At 38.1% G+C, this 15,348-nt stretch overlaps 1 protein-coding gene across 50 annotated transcripts in view; it reads right to left on the reverse strand.

The window, feature by feature from the left end:
* The window catches only part of HNRNPC (heterogeneous nuclear ribonucleoprotein C), a 56,179-nt gene that overhangs the window by 37,347 nt on the left and 3,484 nt on the right, over positions 1 to 15,348 (reverse strand). For 12 of the 50 annotated variants that reach the window (XM_045450267.1, XM_045450279.1, XM_045450269.1 and 9 more), the window contains one exon: positions 13,872 to 13,897. The exons of 11 other annotated variants lie outside the window; for them this stretch is intronic. The gene's annotated coding sequence lies outside the window, so the exon portion shown is untranslated. Of the gene's footprint in view, positions 1 to 13,156; positions 14,392 to 15,348 lie in introns of all 50 variants that reach the window. 27 more of the 50 variants (XM_045450297.1, XM_045450289.1, XM_045450276.1 and 24 more) reach the window with 7 other exon arrangements.

Genomic DNA, 15,348 nt, shown 5'->3' on the forward strand with positions numbered 1-15,348 from the left:
ATTAAGCAACCGACAATGTTAAATTAATTTCAGGTCATCCTATTTGGAACTGAAAATGAGAAACTTTGGGGCGCCTGGGTGGCGCAGTCGGTTAAGCGTCCAACTTCAGCCAGGTCACGATCTCGCGGTCCGTGAGTTCGAGCCCCACGTCAGGCTCTGGGCTGATGGCTCAGAGCCTGGAGCCTGTTTCCGATTCTGTGTCTCCCTCTCTCTCTGCCCCTCCCCCGTTCATACTCTGTCTCTCTGTCCCAAAAATAAATAAACGTTGAAAAAAAAAAAATTTTAAAGAAAATGAGAAACTTTGACGCCTGTAATTTTTATAGATCCCTATAACAAAAAACATTAGATAACCCCCTAATAAAAACATGTTGTAGAAAACTAAGCAAAAAACACTTAGAAAATAAATGCTCTAAAACTACCTATGGTGGGGCGCCTGGGTGGCGCAGTCGGTTAAGCGTCTGACTTCAGCTCAGGTCATGATCTCGCGGTCCGTGAGTTTGAGCCCCGCATCGGGCTCTGGGCTGATGGCTCAGAGCCTGGAGCCTGTTTCCGATTCTGTGTCTCCCTCTCTCTGCCCCTCCCCCGTTCATGCTCTGTCTCTCTCTGTCCCAAAAATAAATAAACGTTGAAAAAAAAAAATTAAAAGAAAAAAAAAAACTACATATGGTAACAATTCTACATTGCTAAAAACCTATAAATATATAAAATACATACTATGAAAAAATTATAGAGATGTACAGGTACACCCATAGCTAAGAGACAGAAAAATGGACGAAGATAGCAAATATTAATAGTGATTATCTTTGCTGATGCTTTAAGTATTTTCTTTACATGTTTCCTTCAAATTTTAATAAACATTTTTATAATAAGATTGTTCCTGTCAAAGTATAAATAGGTAATGTAATACAACAACAAATTTTAAACTGTAGGTTTTAAAAATATTCCCAGAATCTCTAAGATGAAAAAACTAAATCATGTAGTTCAACAGCCTCACAATTCTTCATAACATGTTAAAATCCCCTAACATCCTTGCTCACTCACTAATTATCTAGCTTCTTGAACTGCCACCAAAGTCAAGGAATCCACAATTTAAAGATACTCAACTCTAAAACCTAACTGGCTTTTAACTAATTTCTTTAGTTCCTTCTTCCCTTGTCTCTTCATTAGCATTAAAATTTTCTTTTTAACATAAATCACCTTATTCAAAGTGTTGTCTATCCTCACCATCTGTGAAAATAACAAGTCCCATGCAACAATTTAATCTGTCAATGTCCCTTTGAACACAGTAGCAGCCCAAATTTGGTTGCTCTTTCAAGAATGGAATACACTCTGGATGCTATCCAGATGCTAGTGCTTCTGCTAATAACTTTTGTATTGTCAACATATGCAGAATTCATAAAGTAAAACCTAATTCTTACTCATTAATATAATGCTAACTTCCTATTTGTATGACTATAGAGTTGGGTCTCTTTACATCTAGTACACGGTTTTACACTTCGAATACCATTTCACCCTATTTAAAAAAAAAAATTTTTTTTTTAAATTTTTTTTTTTTCAACGTTTATTTATTTTTGGGACAGAGAGAGACAGAGCATGAACGGGGGAGGGGCAGAGAGAGAGGGAGACACAGAATCGGAAACAGGCTCCAGGCTCTGAGCCAGCAGCCCAGAGCCCGACGCGGGGCTCGAACTCACGGACCGCGAGATGGTGACCTGGCTGAAGTCGGACGCTTAACCGACTGCGCCACCCAGGCGCCCCCCCCAAAAAAATTATTTTTTAACGTTTATTTATTTTTGAGACAGAGAGAGACAGAGCATGAACGGGGGAGGGGCAGAGAGAGGGAGCCACAGAATTCAAAGCAGGCTCCAGGCTCTGAGCTGTCAGCAGAGAGCCCGACACGGGGCTCGAACTCACGGACCACGAGATCATGACCTGAGCCGAAGTCGGCCGCTTAACCGACTGAGCCACCCAGGCGTCCCTCATCCTCTTTAGACCTATTTCAACGACCCTTGTTCCAGCCTGAAGTGTCAGATTCGGATTTTAAGTATTAAAATATTAACAGTCACTTACAATTACATATCCTTCACTGATTTGTTCAACATACCCTGAGGAATCTTGCCCAAATCACTTAGAGAAGTTTAATAAGATTAACACAATTTTCCTTCGATAGCACAAGATTTTTTCTATGTCACATTAGTTTTAAAACAATGACAACCAAAAGTCAATCTCAACTGACAAGTGCTTCTGAGTATTTTCTGTATTCTGATCAGCCCTATCCTGGTTTAAGTTTGAACAGGACCTGAGTCAATAACTTTAAAAATTGCAAATTAAAAGTGTAGGTAAACACTGTTTTCAAAAAAAAATTTTTTTAAACCAAAATGGAAGATACCTATCCCCACAAGTTCAAGCCATGGCCACCATGACCAAATTTCACTTGCAATAGTGACTAACGAAAACTTCCTAAAGAGAACATAAAAATACAACACATTCCCACACTAAAATACAAAAATAACGAAAAATAAGTTACAAAAAACCGTAATGTCTATTTGTCCACAATTCAAGTTCTTAATAACATACACAAAAATGCATGAAAAGAATACATCCTAATGATCAAGAGCTCTGAGACTAGGGTCAGACTTGTTTCACTTTCAAGGTCAACCCCTTTGAATAGTGTACACCACCCTTTGGGAAGCCAATTCCTCCAAAAACCAGACATTTCAACAGTAAAATCAGTATCATTGATAGTATTTGTCTCATTGGTGAGGTAGGAGGCATAAACAAAGTACAGAAAACATTGACATGGTGCTTGGCACACAGGAAGTGTTGCTGCTGCAGCTGCTGCTACTACTACATCATTTACTATTATTGGTAAATACCAACAACAACAAAAAAATGGGCCAAGGACACAAACAGGTTATTAGCAAGTACTACTAAAGGTTTAAGGAGATTTTTTTAATTCAATATCACTATAATGAAAACATAAATGAAATCAATTACCATACTTCATTTACCAAATAAGCAAAAATACTTTAAACTTGGAATGGTCATATTTATACATTTTTTCTATGAATTGGTTCCATTATTTTCAGCGGACAATGGGACTTTTTTTTATCAAAAGCCTTAAACCTGTACACATTCTTTGGCTCAATCTCACTTTTTGAGAACTCATCTGAAGCAAACAAGGATTTGGACATATTAACAGTGAAAAATTAGAAAATAAGTGCCTGACAATATAGGACTGGCTTAATGAATTTCAGTACATCAATCTGATTAATACAAGCAGCAACAATTATTTAAAAATGACAACGTACTGACACTGAGAGATGTTCAAGATGCTAAGGAGCACACATGATATACAGCTGTCCCATGAACAACACAGGAGGCAAGGGGCACCAGCGTCCCCACTGTGCAATAAAAAAGCCAAACGGAACTGGACTCCCCAAAAACTGCTGACTGGAAGCCTTACCAATAAGTTTATTAACACGTATTCTGTGTATGTTATATACTGCATTCTTACAGTAAGCAAGAGGGGCACCTAGGTGACTGTTTGTTAAGCTTGATTTTGGCTCAGGTTATGATCTCATGGTTTTGAGATCCACTCCTGCCTTAGATTAAGATTCTCTCCCTACCTCCCCCCATTCCCCCGTTCACATGCTCCTTAAAAATAATAAGGAAAAAAGTTACTAAAATCCTAAGAAAAGGGGCGCCTGTGTGGCTCAGTCGGTTGAGCATCCGACTTTGGCTCAGGTCATGATTTCACGGCTCGTGAGTTCGAGCCCTGTGTCGGGCTCTGTGCTAACAGCTCAGAGCCTGGAGCCTGCTTCCCATTCTGTGTCTCCCTCTCTCTGCCCCTAATCCACTTGCATTCTGTCTCTGTCTCTCTCAAAAATAAATACTAAAAAAAAAAATTTTTTTTAAATCCTAATAAAAATGCTTACAGTATTGCATTTAAATGTGGGTTTTTAAAAAACCCACATGTAAGTCGAACCATACATTTCAAATCTGTGTTGTTCAAAGGTCAACTGTAGAAGTTATCTAAATTACTAAGTATTAGACATCTCAGGATGTAGTAATATTCTTAATTTTTAAGTACTTTTTCCTTGATTTTTCTTCAACAACCACATTGCTTTCATAATTCGTCATTCTGCAAAGATAGCTTAATGCAACATTGCAATTCAAGGATTATAATGCAGCCTGGCCTAGAATAAGCAAAGATTTCTATAACCCACCCTCCCCCGACAAACAAGTTGTAACGGATGAGTGCTTCCCTTCCACAAAGAGCAATTCAAAACTATATAAAATTTTAGAAAACGGGCATCTCTCAACCAAATTTTTCACTGGATATTGTGTTTCACAAATTCAAGGTATCTCAGTAGTAGTCCCAATAGAGACAGGTACTTCTCTCCACATTTCAACCTTCATAATCAACTGCTGGCATTATTAAATAGTTACCTGTCAGTTTCAGTCAGAGTTACATCAGACTTAAGGAAATAAGGGGGTAAGGTAATGCCTGGCTGGCTCAGTGGGTAGAGCATGTGAGTTGTGGATTCAAGCCCCATGCTGGGTGCAGAGATTACTTAAAAATAAAAGAAAATAAAAAGCAAACCTCAGCATTTTAGAAGTGTACTGTATTGTTCTTAAGTGTTTTTTCATTTATTTTTGGGAGAGCCAGAGCATGAGTGGGGGAAGGGCAGAGAGGGAGACACAGAATCAAAAGCAGGTTCCAGGCTGAGCTTGTCAGCAGAGCCTGACACAGGGCTTGAACCCACAAGATGTGAAATCATGATCTGAGCCGAAGTCAGATGCTTAACCGACTGAGCCACCCAGGCAATCCCGTTTGTTTTTCCTAAAAAAGGGAAGGCTGCTACTTTCATTTATTTTTGAGAGAAGGGTGCCTGGGTGGCTCAGTGGGTTAAGTGTCTAGCTCTTGGTTTCAGCTCAGGTCATGATCTGGTTCATGGTTTCAAGCTCTGTGCTGACACTGTGGAGCCTGCTTGGGATTCTCTCTGCCCTATCCCCACTTGTTCTGTCTCTCACAAAAATAAACAAAAAATGATCTGAGGGAGAGAGACAGTGAGAGAAAGAGCGCGCGCACAAGAGTGGGGGAGGGGCAGAGAGAGAGAAAGAGAGACAGAGGAGGGGGAGAGAATCTCAAGCAGGTTCTATGCTGTACAGAGCCTGATGTAAGGCTCCATCCCATGAACCACGAGATCATGACATGAACCAAAATCAAGAGTCCGACCCTTAACCTACTGAACCACCCAGGCGCCCCAAAGCCTATCATATTCTTTTTTTTTAATGTATGAAATTTATTGTCAAACTGGTTTCCATACAACACCCAGTGCTCATCCCAAAAGATGCCCTCTTCAATGCTCATCACCTATCCTCCTCTCCCTCCCACCCCCCATCAACCCTCAGTTTGTTCTCAGTTTTTAAGAGTCTCTTATGCTTTGGCTCTCTCCCACTCTAACCTCTTTTTTTTTTTCCTTCCCCTCCCCCATGGGTTTCTGTTAAGTTTCTCATGATCCACAAAAGAGTGAAAACATATGGTATCTGTCTTTCTCTGTTATAAACCTATCATATTCTTAACTAGACTAGCTTCTACATAGCAAAACTCCCCTTCAACAAACATCTACTCATTCTGGGAATTTTTTTTTAAATCTTCTTATTCTTGAGAGAGAGACAGAGTGCAAGTGGGAGAGCAACAGAGAGAGGGAGACACAGAATCAGAGCTGTCAGCACAGAGCCCAATGGGAGCTTGAAGTCACAGTTCAGTTCATGACCTGAGCTGAAGTCAGACGCTTAACCGACTGAGCCACCCTGGTGCCATTCTGGGGATGTGTTAAGCCATTTCAAAAAAAGAGGTTCCCAAATCTACAAGTATCAAACAAGTATTAGGAGTATGTAAAAGAATGCTTTTCACAGGAAAAGAAGAGCGACATTTCATAATTACTTCAGTAAAGTCAATAAACCTTGACCAAACACTAAAACATCAAGGACACATGCAATATATAAAATAATTAAAAAAAAAAAATACAGGAAGTACTTATTTCTAGTATCACTGAAAACCTATGTGCATAAGAGTGACAAAATGGTTAAGGTGCACATGAACTCTTGATCAAGAGAACAGTATCTTTATACTTGAGATTAATGCTTTAAATATTAGGGATCTGTCTTAAATCAGCAATTTCCCTTAAGTGGTTCAGTAAATAACACTCAAAGAAAACGGTAACATGGCAATCTAGGTATATATATAATATATAATATACAACACTGTTTTGTATGTCTGAATATTCTCTTTAAACATGGGGAAAAGGTAAAAATGTTCATAAGTATTATAGTCACAGATCCACATTGATAGGCAAAATTATGTTTTTCAAACATTTCTCTTTTCAGCTATCATTTATCACCAACAAATATTTGATTACTAGCTTCAGTGGTATCCACTACTTATCTACCATTTATCAAATTACCAGTCTGAATTACTTGATTCTTAATCCTATTTATGAGTCATTATTTCAATTTTTACATTTTTTTTATATTGTATTACTGCAAATTCACATACTGTGATCCCCAACTTTCCCCTCAAACACCAAAAAACCCTCTTGCCACAAAGCCCATCAAAATGTCTACATCACAAATAAGCAATAATAAGGGAATGCAAGTGGTCTAGACCAGTACTTTTCTTTGATGTGCCCATCAGTTCTAGGATAGAGCATAAAATTCTGTATTTCTATGAAACTTCCAGGTTATGATGATGATGATGACAATGATGATGATGATGATGTTGCTGCTGGAGCACAGACCATATTCTGAATAGCAAACAAAGTGTCAGTGATACTTATTCACAAGATTTCATTTCTTTTTTATCTTGCAATTGAGTTCCAACAAATTATACTTTTCAGTTATAAAATTTATACTATTTTATTTTACTTATTTTTTTTAGAGAGAAACAGAAAGAGCATGTCGGGGCAGGGGGGAGGCAGAGAGAGAAAGGAAGGCTTCATGCTCAATGCGGAGCCCGCACGGGACTCAATCCCACAACTCTGGGATCATGACCTGAGCCAAAATCAAGAATTGGATGTTCAACTGACTGAGCCACCCAGGTGTGCCCAAAATATACTTTTTAAAGTCTACCATGGAGACAGGTGTTTGGAAAATCAGTATTTTTCAGTATTTACCAATACTGTGCCTTTTTTTTTTATGTTACACCCCAGCTGGATCTGGGGAACCACTCAGCTGTCAAATCAAATGTATTAGTTTTTATACAGTAATAGATATACATAATCAGTCACTTAATGTAACAGACTATAAATAATCAAGTCAATCGAAGTCAGGCTGTCACCAAATGAGTTTGTCAAACTAATGATAATATTCGTCATAAAATTTTAATTTTTTTATAAAGAAATAATTTTTAATAAGGAAATGAATTAAAGTTACAACATTCTCCATCACTCAGACCTAAGCAGCTAGAACATGGGATTACACCTAAATTTGAGAACTGACAATAAGATGACCATCTTCTGTTACTCTGAACTCAATTTTATCACCTATGAGAAAAACCATGCCAAGATTCACTCAAATTAACAAAAAACTTTTCTCTAATAAAAGAACTTCTCTAAGTCCAGAAAGACCAAGCAAAAAAGTAAATCCTTGATTTACTTCAAAATAATGTGAAGCAGAGGGAGTAGATGCAGGTATAGGTGAAACAAGATTACACAAGGACTGTTAAAACTGGATCAAGTTCATGGAAACTGATTATATCCCTCTGTGTAAGTTCAAGAATTTTTCACAAAATTGAAACAGCATCAAATATCCACATACATATATGTTAAAAATATAAAGCACTTATAAAATTTTAGTTTTAGGACTGTTCAATTGTGTATAAAAGGGAAAAACGGCAAGAACCTGAGTGCCCCAAATAATAGTTTTAAGTAAAATATTGTTTAAGTATGCAATGTATGCAGCTATTAAAATTCTTAGATTATCTAATTTTATGTTATTATATTCACATTAAGAAATTTTTTCTACTTGAATGTTATGTGCTGTATGTATGACATGACTTTCTGAAAAGCCTATGTATGCATACTCCTGGAGAATAACTTTTTAAGAAAATGACAAAGTTCTTCCAAATTTTGTCTACAGCCCCATTCCAGGAAACACACAACCCATGTCCTCAAATTACAACTCAACTCATTCCACCACAGCCAAACCTGTTTCTTTAGTTTTTTTCTAATGTTATTTATTTTTGAGAGAGACAGAATGCAAGTGGGGGAGGGGCAGAGAGAGGGAGACAGATTCTGAATGAAGCAGGCTCCAGGCTCTGAGCTGTCAGCGCAGAGACCAGTGCAGGGCTCAAATTCTTGAACCACAGGAGATAGTGACCTGAGCCCAAGTCACTTAACTGGATGACCCACCCAGTTGCCTCCAAGCCAAACCTATCTTAAAACTGCATTTCAACTTAACTACAAAACTGTTTACTAAACCCCTACCATAGGCCTTAGCTATTTAACTTCAGTCACAGAATCTGAAGAATTGAAGCATTTCTACAAAAGGAGTTTTAAGTTTTTAAATTAGAAACGAAATAGTGTTGCTCATTGTACTCCTCAGTCTAGGCACACAGCAAGTTTCCTTCCAACCCTAAATCCCTCCTTGCCCAGAGGTAATGAATGTTTTTTCACATGTAGCTTTCCAGATATTTCTCTCATACCTTTACGTAGAAGACAAAGTTCTTAATACGTGTGCTGTCAAAAAGTGCTCGAGTATTTAGTGGGGGAAAGCCTGAAGGGCCAAGAGAGGGAAAACACCAGTGAGAAGATGACCTTTGAGTGAAGTAAGGAACCTAATCTTAGGAATGTCTCAGGGAAGAACATTCCAAGGAAAGGCTCTGAGGACCATCTAGTGTGTTCAAGACTCAGTAAGGAGGCAACGTGGCTAGAGCATACTGTGTGTATATTATTGGTAAAGAGGAGCACAACAGATCATGTAATTTGTTAAATCACAGTGATTTTTAACACTGAAAATAGGGAGCTATTAGTTGAGTTTCAAGAAGAAACTCCTTCAGGCAATACATTTTTCAAGCATTACATTTCAGTAGGACCAATGCAGCTACCACAACTGGTGGGAGGGGCAAAAAAACCTAAACCTATTCCAGTTGTGCACCAGACAATGACAGCTTGAAACTGGACCAAGGAACGGCAGTATCGGTCAATTCTTGTATTTTAAAGGGAGCACTGACAGTATATTTCACAAGGCCAAAAATAAGGTATGAGAGAAAACAGATAAGGATGGCTAACCAACATCTGACCTAAATTGACATAAAAACTGGAGTTTCATTAACAGGCAACACTGGTTTGAGAGAATTCCAAGAGCCCAGGTTTGGACTTTTAAGTTGATACACTTAAAGGGAGTAGTCAGCCAGGCAGTTAAACAGATTGATTGGCAAGTCATTCAAAAGAGGCCAAGGCTGGGGGCGCCTGGGTGGCGCAGTCGGTTAAGCGTCCGACTTCAGCCAGGTCACGATCTCGCGGTCCGTGAGTTCGAGCCCCGCGTCGGGCTCTGGGCTGATGGCTCAGAGCCTGGAGCCTGTTTCCGATTCTGTGTCTCCCTCTCTCTCTGTCCCTCCCCCGTTCATGCTGTCTCTCTCTGTCCCCAAAATAAATAAACGTTGAAAAAAAAAATTTAAAAAAAAAAAAAAAAAAAAGAGGCCAAGGCTGGTGATGGAACCATGGGAATAATTGGCTTATAAATGGTATAGAAAATCATCCGACTGAATGAAATGACCCAGAAACAGAACAAAAACCGGGAAGCTAAGTAAAAAAACGTTTCAAGGAGGAAAGTGGCTCCATTGGTTAAATCATACCAACTGGTCAAGTGTGATGAGGACTGAAAAAGACTGCTGGGTTTGGCAACACAACCCTCTAGGATGTGTATTTTTTTAAACCACAAATACAATTATTTGACTAAAACTCACTTTTAAAGTGTATTTACTTCCTCAAAAGAATACTGTCACATCCAAATATTTTGTAAGATTATACCACAAAGCTACATCTAAGTAATTCATTACCTTGGACACTTCATTATGCCATTTAACATAAGTTAAAATATATAACGATATTTAGTTGGACACTCTCTAAAAATGGAGGTCCAACACAATTGGGTGAGGGTAATTTTAACCCAATAAAGATTTGTTTTCCATAAATACTTCAATATGTCAAGTAAAGGTCAACCTAGTATGCTTAAGAGTTGAAATCTGTAGGCCTAACTGCCTGAGTTAAACCCATGTGTCACCATTTACTAAGTATGTCTAACTGGGCAAATTTTTAAAATTCTGTGCTTCAATATTCTCATCTCCAAAATGTGAATACTTATACAAAGATTACGATGATGATTAAAAAAGTTCACACAAGGGTGCCTGGATGGCTCAGTTGGTTAGGCATCTCACTCTTGACTTTGGCTCAGGTCGTGACCCCAAGGTCGTGGGATCTAGCCCTGCTCTGTGCTGAGCATGGAGCCTGCTTAAGTTTCTCTCTGCCCCCTCCCCCTCTAAAATAAATTAAGAAAGGTTACAAGAACTTTAACACTGATGAACACAAACATGGTAAAGTGTCCATATTATCGCTTCCAAAAGGAAAAAACTGTGTGTCTACTTCTTTTTTCTTTTCAAATAGGGAAGCAATCCTATCATGTCTGAACCAAAGGGGTTGTCAGAGAAGTAACCAGTTAATTCCTACAATCTGATCAACCAGCCCTCTTCAAACAACTTACATCTGCTTAGTAATACATGCCCCAAAAAAACTCATTTGAAAAACCTGGGCAAGTAGGATTATGTGCTTTTTTAAAAGAGATTAACCAGATAGTGACCATTCTGATTGGCTACTCTGGTAACTCTTCTAATTTATTGTCCTCTTTGAACTTTGTCCTCATTACTAACATTCCCCATACAATGGCCAGAAGGAAATTCCAAAGAAATAGGATCTCAGCATTCTCAAGTTCCTTCAAAAGACTCCTTTTCTTCCCAAAATAATCTAGATATTAAATGTGGCCCTACAAGGACCTATATACTATGCTTGGTACTTGCGTATCTTTCCAATTATTTCTTGCTCTGAAGCCAAGTGTTTTCTCCCAATAATCTGTGCTTTTAGGTAGGATAATCCACTTCCAGATCTTAATTTCAACACTAATTCCTTTACGGTCTCTCACTGGCAGCACCCTCCCACCTCCATATTCTAAATTTGGTTCTCTTCCTATCATCTCACTCTGTTCTTTTCCTTCTAGGTTATAAAATGTTCAATGATCTATAATAACAAAGAGGGCTAGGGAACAATGTTTTGTTCATCCCTATATGCCCCAGCCTAACAGTAATTTTCAGAATAAGCACTCAAATGTCTACCTCACAAAGCAGTAAATTGCTTTCTCCTACTCTTAACTCTAATCTGCTCCTTTTGTTTACCCAACATCTATCAGCTCCTCTCTAATCCCAATTACACTGCTTTTGAGGAGACCAGCTCATTATTTTTGTATATTTGAATATCTTATCGCCTACTTCTAATCTCACTCTCCTCTAAGCCATTTCCACACTATTACATTTCTAAAATGAAAATCTGATCTCACTCCCCAGTTTAAAACCTCAATAGCTCACCAATGGTTTTGGATAAAATAAAAACTCCCTGGCATGGCATTAAAATTTTTATAATCTGGCATTATTAATTCTAAGGTTCACTTCAGTTCCTTCTCTTAGAAGCATTTCCTGACTGGGGCACATGGGTAGCTCAGATTGGTTGAGCACCTGACTTTGGCTCAGGTCATGATCTCATGGTTTGTGATTTCGAGCCCTACATCGGGCTCCCTGCCCAGATCAGGGAAGAGGCTGCTTCAGATTCTCTATCTCTCTCTGCCCCTCTCCTGCCTGCACACTCTACCATTAAAAAAAAAAAATTTTTTTAAAGCAGCATTTCCTGACCTTTTAAGAGCCAATGAGGTACTCATTTTTGCATACTTTTTATAGAATCTGTTTCCCTCTTAATCACATGGTGACATCTCATTCACCCATTTCCCTCACAAGGTTATGAGTCCCTGAAGAACTACACCTTTTTGTATCTCCCAAACTGTAACACAAGATAAATTTGTAGCATGAACAGGAAAAAGCATATAGCGAAAGAAACCACACAATGACAATGACAGAGAGTTAACAGGTAAAAATAGCTTTCCTACAATAAAGGCCATCAATAGTACTTGGACCTATTAAAATTTTCCATTCCTGTTCCGTATAACCTCAGGACAGTTCATAGAACTTTCTCCCATTCTGGTTTACTTTGAGGATGTCTTCAGTGTTCACTTTAATTGGACTTTATTCTTTTAGTACAAGCAAGGGATGTATGTTAATGACCCTAGTACCACACAGCATTCAATAATGCCTTTAAAAACCATTTTACTTTTTAACCTCAGTTCAAAATCTACTAGAGCAACTCTAAAGTGAGTTATCAAAATATTCCACTGTTGTCAGTAAAATACTAGACGATGCTAAATTTCTTAAGTCTTTAGGTTCTCGTTCCTTCCTAGTACTCTTGGGAACACACCAGATTCCCCAACATTTAGCTGGGTCCCAAGTTATCACTGAAAGAGGTCAGCCCCAGATCTTTCCTAATTTGGATACAGGTTAGATTTCACTTTCTGAGATTAAAAAGCCTAGCTATCCTTTTTAAAAAAAAAAAACTCCCAGTGCGACAGCATTTATTATTACAGGATGTTTCTTACAGCTTGATTCACGTTAAATTTTATTAAGAATAAACAGAATACAATCCACAACCCAAGGAAGATTACTCCGAATGACACTAATTTGCAATAATCTAAGGAAAAAAAAACACGTAGTATGTCCACGTCTTGTTGCTAATGAAAACAAGCCATTTTCATTCTAAAGTATATGTAACCTCCAGCTGCTCTTTCCAATTACCAAAATTTCTCAGTCAGCCCAATTACAAACTCATAATTCCATCATAGTTTACAAAAAACTGAGATGGCATCCCTTGGCAAACATCTGAGATACACAAAAATCTCAACCTAAGCATTTCCAGAAGCTACCACCTACATCGTATCAACTAGACTTAAAAGGGGTGTATTTCCTAGTCTTTGCAATGAAACCAAGTGGACCTCACACCTCTTACCATCACCCAGGAAGGGTGTGCATCTGTTCCGAAGGCCCCCCTGGCTCCAGGTCATCCTGGCTGCTGCTGTTCCAGGCTGGGCATCCATGTTGCTGCAGCTTGTGGTTTGTGAGGGGTAGTAGTGTACAGGAAAAGCAGGATGGGATTTCAAGGGAAACAGGAGGAAGATGGCTTTCTGGGAAAATGCCATCACCATTATAGGTGTTAAGTAGTACCACACACATTTTATTGCAGCACAGTTTAAAAATTTAACAAATGAAAGATTAAAAATAAAAAAACAAAAATAAAAAATTAAAAATACAGACGTCCAGAGATGCTCTAAAACAGTTAAGTTAAAGATCAGGAAAAATAAGGTCACAGACTTAACAGCCAGTAAAATTCTTTCGAGCGTGGGGAAGGGGATGAGGGCAAGGGTGGGGTTGGGAGAGAAAAGGTTTATGTGATCAATCCACTTAAAAATGCTAATGCCTTCACTTTCTCTCCCAAGATGTAAAACTCCAAAGTCAATCAGGAGGCCGGAGAAATTCTTATGAACATTCAGAAAAACTCGATTTTAATCCGGTTAAAAATCATCAGTGTCATCATCATCATCATCATCACCATCATAAGTATAATAATAATAAATAATAATAGTAACTAGTAACAACAATAAAAAGGAAATCAGCGGAAAGTCAGGAAAAATGTAAAAAAAAAATTGGAATAACTTACTGTAGCTGAAGATCAAAAAAATCTCACTGTAAAAAAACAAAAATAAAAATAGCCCAGATTAGAAAAACGGGAGGTGCAAAAATGTCAAGTCAGTAAAGTTCATTTCTTTTCTTTCTCCAAAAGCAGTTTCCACAAAAACCGCAAGGGTAAAGTTCTCAGTAGCAGACAAGCAAAGCCCTTTCCACATCATCAATCAATCTTAAAAATACACGAGGAAGTAGAGAGGTCAGTTTATGAGAGGCTAAAAGGCTCCTCCTCCTCTAACCCAACTGCTGCAGAAAAAATAGAAATAGAAATTTTAAAAATTACATCTTAAATCCAAGGCCCGTTTTTGGAAACAATTAAAAAAAAAACACCTGTAAATTTGCCGTAGTGCACACCAAGTTGCATCATTATGTTTAAAATGTCTTTATAAAATCAGTTTTGGAATGGGAATGTGTGTGTTCTGGAAGGGTGGGGAAGGGAGGTTAAAAATCAAAGCTGAGCTCCAGTGAGTAGGGATGGGGTTCGCCTTGCTGCCCTGTGAAAGGAGAAGGGACAGATTGAGTCAGAGTTCCTCAGAAATGTTGTGCCCTAAACCCCCAAGACAGAAACATCTGTCCACTGCATCTAAAACATTTTGGTAAAGCATAACATTACACTGGGATGGGAAAGCCTCTACAGAACCATCCCCTCCTCCAGTGACTGTCTTCACAATTCTTCAATTATCAGTAGGTGACTAAAATTTACTAAATATATGCCTATATTCCCAAAAGGGTCTAAAAAAACAAAAATCTACAACTGAATGTTCATCTTGAACATCAGCAGTTTGGGCAAAGAAATTATAGAAAAACCAGGCCAAAAGAGATGAAGAAGTGAGCATAAGTCAAATATCAAGATTATGAAGGGGGAATGGTCTACCATGAAGATACATACTAGAGATGACATCTATTCTCAAAACTAGTAAATGATCGAACTACAAGACCTGGTAGATTCTACAAAAAGGGGAAAGATGTTTTAAATAAGAAGCACATCATAAAAAAATAAATAAGGAGCTCATCATTCCACTCACTGACAATAGAAAAACCACAAATGAAGGACAAGATTATTAGAGCTACTGAATATTTAATGTCATAAAATAGGTGAAAAATAAATTGTGGTCCTTGAGGAATTTGTTTGTGGTCCCACTGTTTATAAGCCAGTATACATAGCTAATTCCAAGATATGAAATCCAAGAATCTGATACATAACACCCACTGAAACATACATGACCAGATTGGCTGTTTCATCAGGTAAGATTTGAAATTAGATTGTAGATCTTCTGAGCAAATGAGGAACTGGTTGCCCTCACATTTCAGTATTCAGCCAAATGTCAGTAAACAAAACATCTTATGCTGAGCTTTTAAAGTGTTCCTTACATCAATTATGTGTCAATGACTACAGCAACAGAACAGAGACTAAACCTCTAAAATTTTAACTTTTTCAAAGCAGACTAGTT

The sequence above is a fragment of the Leopardus geoffroyi genome, chromosome B3, assembly GCF_018350155.1.
Source record: "Leopardus geoffroyi isolate Oge1 chromosome B3, O.geoffroyi_Oge1_pat1.0, whole genome shotgun sequence".
Lineage (NCBI taxonomy): Eukaryota > Metazoa > Chordata > Mammalia > Carnivora > Felidae > Leopardus > Leopardus geoffroyi.